The sequence below is a fragment of the Octopus sinensis genome, linkage group LG5, assembly GCF_006345805.1.
Source record: "Octopus sinensis linkage group LG5, ASM634580v1, whole genome shotgun sequence".
NCBI classification, from domain to species: Eukaryota; Metazoa; Mollusca; class Cephalopoda; order Octopoda; family Octopodidae; genus Octopus; species Octopus sinensis.
The window spans coordinates 122,709,555-122,717,054 of record NC_043001.1 but is presented as its reverse complement, the minus strand read 5'-3'; positions in this window follow the sequence as shown (position 1 = coordinate 122,717,054).

Sequence of the window (7,500 nt, the reverse complement as noted above, 5' to 3'; positions counted from 1 at the left end):
CTTCCACCACCCTCAAAGTGCTGGCTTTCTGTCACATTTTGAAACCAGTATTTTAGCTTTAACTACAAACGAAGTTCAGAAGCCTTTTCAATACATTCTTTGAGGTGTAGATATTGGTTTCAGGCAACCATTTCATAGTAGTAATCACTCGCTAAGAAGTGGACGAGAAATTTCTTTGTAGACATAACACCTCGACTTTTCGGCAACAATTTGATTGAATCTTTATGAATTCATATGTGGTGTCCCCTGGCGGGCAGTTAATACAAAGAAGACACTCAGCTCTTCGTAATATTTGGCATGATTAGAAGTTTAAATTTTCCACAATTATTTGAATTAATACATAAAATTCATCGTAGTGTTTTATGACTTTGAAATTTAAATAAATTTTACCCCTTTGCTGATATATAATAGTGGCGTGCCATGTACAAAATAAAAACATCTAATTTATCTGACAACTTAATATATACATTCTTTTCTACTCTAGGTACAAGGCCCGAAATTTGGGCGAAGGAGGCCAGTCAATTAGATCGACCTCAGTACGCAACTGGTACTCAATTTAATGACCCCGAAAGATGAAAGTCAAAGTCGACCTCGGCGGAATTTGAAATCAGAACGTAACGGCAGACGAAATACCTATTTCTTTACTACCCACAATGGGCTAAACATAGAAGGGACAAACAAGAACAGACAAACGGATTAACTCGATTATATCGACTCCAGTGCGTAACTGGTACTTAATTTATCGACCCCGAAAGGATGAAAGGCAAAGTCGACCTCGGCGGAATTTGAACACGGAACGTAACGGCAGACGAAATACGGCTACGCATTTCGCCCGGCGTGCTAACGTTTCTGCCAGCTCGCCGCCTTAACTTAATATATATAATGAAAATTTGGTAACAATCATTGGTCTGGAGTTGTAACAGGTATGAGGAATTAGTTCCTCTATGACTGTTAATCTTCATGATATAGAACAAAATTAAATTCACGATGAGCCATTCTGATCTTTCCTTTCAAGCTGAACGATTCGATAATATAGACGGTAACCAGATTTGTAGTTCGTGTTCTGTCACCGATCCTATGTACAGATCGGAGTAAAGCCATCTATTAACAACAATATCTATCTAGCTGTACACTATAGTTGTTGTTTCGCCCATGTCAGCTATGAGTAAACCAATGAAGGTGTTCAAGTTACGCTCTATTTAGAGTTTCATTTTTTTTTTCTGTAATTAGTTCATATTTAATTGGACTTCGTTGGTTATTCTTATACACACTACGTTGCCTATTTTTATACAGAATTTTTAATCAATAAAGTGCATAACGATAACATTTTCTGAAATTACTGGAACTAATGAAAGAAAAAGAGTTTGTCACCGATAATTATTTGCTTGATGAATAATGGATATATAATTATTTTTTCATAGCAGTAAATGATCGGTTACAGTTTAGAAGCTGTCTAACTAAACGCTGCTATTCGTCCAAGAATCGGGAATTCAAAATCTGTATTTAGACAAGCTAGCATTTTTAAAAGAATATCTATCAGCAATGTATTTAAAAAAATGTAAATTCATTTTTAATTTTAATTTATTTCTTCAGGTATCATAATTTCATTTGCATACCTGCGACCTAATTCCCGACTCAATTAGAGTGGAATAATAGCAGTGACCAAGTCATGAATCTTCTATCTTTTATCTTTTAGTTGTTTCAGTCATTAGACTGCGACCATGCTGGGGCACTACCTTGAAAGATTTTTGGTCTAATGAATCGACCCTCAGTACTTATCTTTTTAAAGCTTGGCACTATTCTAAAGTCACTTTTGCTGAACCGCCAAGTTACGGGGACGTAAACACATCAGCACTGGTTGTCAAGTGGTGGCGGACACACACACACACACACACGCATACACACACACACACACGCACACACACACACACATACACATACAAACATGTATGTATACGACAAGCAAAGGCGGCGAGCTGGCAGAAACGTTAACACGCCGGGCGAAATGCGTAGCCGTATTTCGTCTGCCGTTACGTTCTGGATTCAAATTCCGCCGAGGTCGACTGTGCCTTTCATCCTTTCAGGGTCGATAAATTAAGTACCAGTTACGCACTGGGGTCGATATAATCGACTTAATCCGTTTGTCTGTCCTTGTTTGTCCCCTCTGTATTTTGTCCGTTTGAAAAAGGTCCATGTACAAAAGCAGGATAACAACGAAATATAAGAAACAATTAAAACTCCAAATTTTCTACATCCTCGAAAAAACGAAAACGAAAGGTGGGCAACAATGGTTGCCCACCGGAGGACCCGGGGGGCTGCGGGAGACAAGGAGGACCTGTTGCGAGCGTCACAGGAAACTCACCCTCTCGATGCCCAGAGGAAAAAGAGAAAAAGAAAAAAGAAAAACGGGACATTGCCGGCGGGTTGTGATACGCGGCCGGCGTGTCCCAATCCTCCTCCGGCGGGTGTGCCGCTGGAGTATGAATATGTGGTCCTCTTCCACAAAGGAGGAACCATAGAAAACGAAGTAAAGAAAATGGAAAGGAGGGGCCGATGGGAAGGACTTCTGTCCTGCACGGAGGATTCTGAGTGGCCTTCGCAGGTGGCTGCGGAGGTCCTATGGGATAGTGATCTGTGCAGGATCATGAATTCCTTCCCGGAGGACTCCTATAAATTTATACCAGTGTGGTCCGGCCTGGAACCGAGTATGTGCTTCAATAAAGCAAGGATACTGGTCGGCCTGATAACCTGAACGAGTCTAGAAAATGTGAAACATGTGAGTTTTTGTGTGTTTTAAAAAAGAAAAAAGAACTCTGAACATTTTGTTGTTTAAGTAAGAGGTTTATTGCCTCATTGTGTTTTGGGGGAAAAGGGGAAAAAAGAACATTGTTTTAGAGAAGCGAAAGTCGGCGGGCGCTTTTCGTCTTCTCCCATCATCATCATTTTTGCATCACCATCATTCATACCATTAATGTCCATGTCCAACCCGCAAAGCTTCCATCTGTGTAATGCCCTTGTGGCAAATTATATGAAATAAAGAAGCTTTCTTTCCAATCACATGGTTCCGTGTTCAGTTCCACTGTTCGGTACCTTGGAGAAGTGTCTTCTACTATAGCCTCTGGTTGACCAAAGCTTTGTGAGTGGATTTGGTAGGCAGAAACTGAAATAAGCTTGAATAATAATAATAATAATAACAATAATAATAATAATAATAATAATAATAATAATAATAATAATAATAATAATAATAATAGTAATAATAACATCGAAAAATACTTTATCAATGAGAACCCAGGTTCGAAATTTCTCTAAGACACCTGATAAAGGCCGGAAGGTATTACCAGCCGCAACGTTGTGTTAACAACAAACAAAATGAGGACAAATATCTGTCAAATGTAAATAATGTAAATAATGCACATAATTACTCATCTCTTAAATATAGAACTGTATTACATTATCTATATATACGACGGGCTTCTTTCAGTTTCCGTCAACCAAATCCACTCACAAGGCTTTGGTCGGCCCGAGACTACAGTAGAAGACATTTGCCCAAGGTGCCACGCATGGGACTGAACCCAGAAGCATGTGGTTGGTAAACAGGCTACTTACCACACAGCCACTCCTGCGCCTATAGGAGGGTATCGATATCTTATCCAATCTCATGCTGTGTTATCAGCATTTATGCGTTTGAATATATAATTATCATCTCATTTGTATCTCGCAATACACATTTCAACGCTTATAAAAACAAACATAAGTTTCTACAGTTCTATATTTAGGATTGTTTACATTTATCTACAGTTCTTTGTTTGAATTTGTTTACATTTATCGACGCAATCCGTCGGTTACGACGACGAGGGTTCCAGTTGATCCAATGAACGGAACAGCCTGCTCGTGAAATTAAAGCGTAAGTGACTGAGCACTCCACAGACGCGTGTACCCTTAACGTAGTTCTCGGGGAAATTCAGTGTGACTAGGATGGCCCTTCGAAATACAGGTACAACAGAAACAGGAAGAAAGAGTGAGAGAAAGTTGTGATGAAAGAGTACAGCAGGGTTCGCCACCCACCCCCTTCCGGAGCGTCATGGAGCTTTAGGTGTTTTCGCACAATAAACACTCACAACGCCAGTCTGGGAATCGAAACCACGAGTCCACTGCCCTAGCCACTGGGCCATTGCGCCTCTCTCTCTCTCTTCTCTCTCTCTCTCTATATATATATATATATAATATTATATATATAATATATATATATATATATATATATACACAATTGATATAAACAACAGGTTGCAGTGTTTCACCAAAAACGAGAATTATATGTATATATACATATATATATACCACACACCACTACACCTTACACCACCATACCACACAACACAGCACCACGCACACATCAGCACTGACCACTTCCCAGACCCACATTTTCACACCTACACATACACACACGCACACGTCAAGATGGCCAGCCCTTTTCTACACGCACATACAAACTCTCTTATACAAACGCACGCGCACCTTCGTTTTGGGACCACCACTACTTTATTATCTCCCCTTCTCCCTAGCTCTCGTGTGTGACCCTTCTGTCCAGCATTCGCCATGATAGATCGCTAGACACTACACATTCTATATTTTCTCTCCTTGTTTCTTTCTGTGTTCCTTTCTGTGGAAGAGCCTAGGCTGGAAACGTCAAAGACTTTTTCACATCCCGAGCGCCTAAACTAATATATCTTTTTGTTGTCTACACCACCTTTCTTCGTCTTTTGTTTTTTCTACCCTCTATATATATATATATAGGAACATCCATACTTGTAAATTTGTGTGTGTATATATATATATATATTATATATATATATATATAAATTATATATATATATATATATATATAATATACACATCCATACACACACACACACACACCATAGTGGACTGGAAGAACTTTGCTCGATGAACAATATGCCACTCGGTTCGAGATTCGAAACTAAGCCTAACAATCGTATGCCCAACCTATTAATGCATTCACAGCATTATTAGTTAGACACCTTATGTTTAACAATTCTCTTAATACGTCACACAAAGTGGCGAACTGGTAGAGCTCTTACAGCATCAGACAGAATGATTTGCAGTATTATTTCAAATCACTGCGTAAGAAGGCGAAACCCTACTGAGGTTAACTTTAACTTCCATTCATTTGGGGTTGATAAATAAAGTTCCAATCCTTATTGGCGCCAACTCCTCTCTCTCTCTCTCTCTCTCTCTCTTTCTCTCTTTCGTTGACAGAAACCGTCTGGGATTAAACACGGAGAGAAACGGGCTACGACAAGATTCAAAATACCCAAGGGGCGCCGAATATAACAACAGCATCTCTAAAACTTCAGGATTTGAATGCTCAAGGTGAAACGCAGATCCTATCCACTTGACCAACGTAAAATTCGATTAATTCATTTATCAATTAACTAGCAGTATCGCCCGGCGTTGCTCAGGTTTGTAAGGGAAATAACTATATAAGCATTTTTAGAGAGTTATAGCCAAAAAATAGCAAAAAAATGCATTAAAAATGGGAAAAAATTGATGGTAAATTTTTTTTAAAATCGTTGAATCATCGTAGACATTTTAGAGAGTTACTTCCCTTATATATTAGCGAAAAAATGCATTAAAATGGAAAAAAATGATGGTAAATTTTTTTTTAAATCGTAGACTCATCGTAGACGCGCGCTAATACCCAGAAGGGCTCGATATGAATCACGACTATAAGATACCCGGTTTTGATTAAGCTGCACCGCAAAATCTGGGAGTAGTTAGGAATCTAAATAGTAGGAGACAGACACTCACACAACTTCACTTTTATATATAAAGATTTATTAATAGATTAATTAATTTATTAATTAAACATTTTTTTAATTCAGTTGATACAATGTAAAAACGGAGCATCATTTCCTTCATCAGTTCACATGCAAAGTGAAAAACAATAAACTGCGCTTGTCTTGTCGGAATGTATTGTTACATCGGGTCACAAAGCTGCTATCGCGGCGTTTCCCACGCTTTGCACCGATTACTATTCTTTATCATTCGTCTCTGCAATGACTTCCAGAAAATTCGTATCTCAGATTTATTTCCTAAACCTGACAGCACTCTCCTTATCACACATGGGACCATCTCTCGATCGGTTCCCTCAGATTATTTTACAGATTCGTATTGAAATATATGCTAAGACAAACACACATTGACTTGTTTACAAATCTGTTTAATGCATACATATTTACGCACATGTACACGTAATACCCATAAAAGCCAAATATCCACACGGTGGTTTGTGTCACAACATGTGTGCGTGTGAGAGTGTATGTGTGCATATTTGTGTGTGTATATATGTGTACATATTTATTTTTTTATACATACAAATACACATCTATGTATACCTCTCTCTCTCTCTCTCTCTATCTATCTATCTATCTATCTATCTATCTCTCTCTATATATATACATATATATATACATATATATATACATACGTATGTGTATATATATATATATATATATATATACATATATATATACATATATATATACATATATATATATATAATATATATATATATATATATATATATACACATACGTATGTATATATATATATATATATATATATATATATATATATATATATACATATATATTTATGAATGCATGTATGTATTATTTGTATATATATGTGTGTATCTACGTTTATTTCCATCTATCTATACACAAACACACACTCATACAAGCCCACACATACATGCACACGCACACACACAAACACATGCACACACTCACACACACACATATACACATACATTTACAAACGAGTGTATGTATGTATGTACGTGCGTGCGGTGCAAATATAGCCTAACATATGTAGACGCGGTTTATTCTTTATATGTTTTTACGAAACCACTGTGTACTCATTCGCATACAGAGTAAGAAAAGATACAAATCTATACACACCCATTTACTTACACATAATAATTTAAATACACTTAAATAAACTGGTCTCAAAGCGTAGGCAAATATATGTAATAATATACGAACAATACGTTGAAAAACGTATGGAAGTGAGTCGAGTTTTTCCAAGAATTATTACTGACTCCATGTAGAGCATGAAAATTTAAAAACAAAGATGTATCTTATTGTCTGTTAATATTTTGCTATTGTATTTAATGTTTGGGGCTAGTAACAGAGTATAACCACTGATCTTTCTTAACAGTTGCGTAACTGTTTAATTAATCTTTTGCTGTAAGCTGTGGATTGTAGGTCGTTGACTGTCAGTTATATCCTGGTACAGATGCCACAGTTTCGGGTGGTTTAGTACTTGATGTATGCGTATGTGAATGTGTATGTGTGTGAATGTGTGTAAATGTGTGTGTATCTGTGTGTGTGTGTGGGAGAGAGAGAGATTATGTGTATATACTAACAGATATTCACTAAGAAACATGAGTGCATCGGACGAAATGCCTACGGT